We start from the raw sequence: 3,066 nt of genomic DNA, 5'->3' as shown, positions 1-3,066 counted from the left end.
GCTACCTGAATCTTTAGATCAAAAGTAACAACAAAATACCAGAGTGGAGGATGGATCAGTTCATTAAACTGTGCTTCGAATACACTGAAAATGTTTTACTTTTGAGAAGGTCCACTTCATCATTGAGAATAACAATTGAGATGATGGGAAGAGATAAGTCATAAAGAAGCTTCGTTTTTAGCAAACTGCTTCACTGCTTCACCTCGTGAAGGTGGAGCTGTTAGAGTTTGCTGTAAATTCATCACAAAGTGATAATTACATTGTGAGCCAACATTTACAAGACAAATCTGTCGTCGTTTTTTTGTCTTTTTCTATCCACTGAGTAAATGTATTGTAAAACATGGAAACAAAGTGTTTTATGCTCTGAAAATATTTTAGAAATCTTACAAAAAGAACAAGACATGAAGTAAATAATTTAACAGTCTCCAGTAATTCTGAATCAAAGAAATAATGTCGTGCAGTGAGAAGGATTCAATACATCATCAATAATTAACGAAATCAGAAAATATTGAATTATTTGTGGAATTGCTCATAAGTCCCCCAGGAATGGTTATGTGGTTAAGACGTGGTTTTAAGTTCAGTCCCACCGTGAGGCACCTTGGGCAAGTGTCTTCTACTATAGCCCTGGGGCTGATGAAAGCCCTTTGAGTGGATTGAGTAGACAGAAACTGAAAGAAGCCTGTCACATGTGCATCTGTTCATCCATCTTTGTCTTGACATGGGTAATTGTTGTGAATAAGGGACACTGCCATGCATTTGAAATATTCTGTGAATCTAAGTCTGAGCATGGGGCAAGTGTGACCTTGCTTAACAGGAAGAGTATCTGACCACAGAAAAATCTGCCTCAATGAACATCTGTTGAAGCCATGCAAGCAGAAGAAAGTGGATGTTAAAATGATGATCATCATCATAATTTCGTTATAAGATTATTTTTAATTGGAGGAAGGAAGAAACAATGGTATCTTTGAATTAGATTTCCATTGTTAATGAAATGTGATGTCTTTACATAATCATCATTTAATGTCCATTGTCCATGCTGGCATGGGTTGGACAGTTTGACCAAGGCTGAAAGGTTCCACTAGATTCCAGTCTGATTAGGCATGGTTATATGGCTGGATGCCCTTCCTAATGCTCAGTAACGGGTGCCATTTGTGTGACACTGGTATCTGCCACAATGGCGATTTTACTTGGTTTGATGGGTCTCCTTCTCAAGCACAACTTTATGCCAAAGATTTTGGTCATTGCCTCCACGAGGCCCAACACTCGAAAGGAGCTTTTTATGTGACACCAGCATCAGCCACAACTACGATTTCCCTTGCCTTCACGGCTCTTCTTTACATTGTTAAGATTTAGTGTTTAGCAATGTATTTCTTTATGTGGATAAAAAGTGTGACAATTACCATATTTGATGGCATAGAAAACACACAAGTACATAGGACGCACCTAGGCTACACTTTTGTAAAATAAATTACCACTTTCGGCCAACAGTTGAGAGTTTTGAGCCCACATTGAATGCATTAAATGCAGGGGGATTTTTTAAGCCATCAAATACCGTACTTTATCGACAATACTATTCATTCACAATATATAAAATTACCCGACGGTTTTATACTGAACATTTTATAAGGGACCATTCATTGCTATGTAATATTTTACATTATTTGATCAAAATCTATGGCTTTGTCAGATTTCTAATTATTTCTGTTAAGTGTTCATTAAAAAAAGAAAAAAAAGAAAGTGGCTGTGAAATTTGTTGTTACTGCATGATTTTTCTAATTTTATAACATTTATTATTAACAATGTCAGATTACTGCTTATGACATTTTCTCATTCATTACTTCCTGTTAACATTATAATGAAGGGTTGTGGCTTGGCAGAATTGGTAGAGCATCACACTAAGAATAGTTTGTGGCACTTTGTTACAGCTTATATTCTGGGTTCAGACTCCTTACCAGTGTTAACTTTTCCTTAAGTGCCAACTCAAATACTATCAATACAATTCACTTTACTTTCTTTGCTGGTCTTGCGTCTATACAACAGCATTATTTGGAAGGGGAACCTTTCCAACACTTACTTTCACTTTGTGGAGTGAGACAATAGGGCATTGCTGTTTAGACAATGACAGTTTGGCATCATGGCTCACTGGACATTCAACCTGCTTTGGTGCTGGAAGGCAAACATACTCACTTGCAGAAATATACAGGTAAAGCGAGACATTACACAAACATAAACAGATTTTCAGAGAGAGAATAAAAGAAACACTAAAACGATGCCAAAAATGGCAGGGCCAAAATGTCTCTAGCCTTCTCTTGAAATATTTATCTATAAATATGTGGTTCAATCAGTTGAAAACAAGAAACTGGTCAAGTTAAATTTGGATTCCATTTGCTTTTTACAATTTGAAGACCTACACCACCCTCTCTCACTATTGTTTTCCTCTTTGATACACCTCTTTATTTTACTCTCTCACCTTTTTTCAACTGGAGTATTCATGTACTCTACAGCAAGACCCTTATTCATGTCTCTCTGATCTCTTACCAACTGGCACTCCCAGTTCAGGGACCTTCTCGGTGCCGGTGCCATGCAAAAAAAAAAAAAAAAAAAAAAAAGCACCCAGTACACTCTGTAGAGTGGTTGGTATTAGAAAGGACATCCAGCCATAGAAAACCATGCCAAAACAGGCAAAGCTTGGTCTGGCTCCTGTCGAACCGTCCAACCCATGTCAGCATGGAAAGTGGATGTTACAGGTTATATAAATAAGAGAAGACATGAGGACAGGAAATAGGTTTTGTTGCAAGAGATCAAGTCATCTTGAGCATTGTGAGTGATTACTGGGGTGTGCTTTTGTGGTCAAAGCAGAATCTTTGATCACTGACCCCTCGATTTCGCAGATCAATTCATAAAACATGGTTCACAATTCAGCGTACTGTGTTATCCCAGATCAGTAATAAACTGGGATATATCATTAAAAACAAATTTTTTTTTCCTTCATTTTGTTTTAGAGCAGGAAATGAATGAAATTATGTTTTTTACAATCAAAGTTTTATCAAAAAAAAAAAAAAAAAA

The sequence above is a fragment of the Octopus bimaculoides genome, chromosome 7 (assembly GCF_001194135.2).
Source record: "Octopus bimaculoides isolate UCB-OBI-ISO-001 chromosome 7, ASM119413v2, whole genome shotgun sequence".
NCBI classification, from domain to species: Eukaryota; Metazoa; Mollusca; class Cephalopoda; order Octopoda; family Octopodidae; genus Octopus; species Octopus bimaculoides.
Note: the sequence above shows the minus strand (reverse complement) of the source record.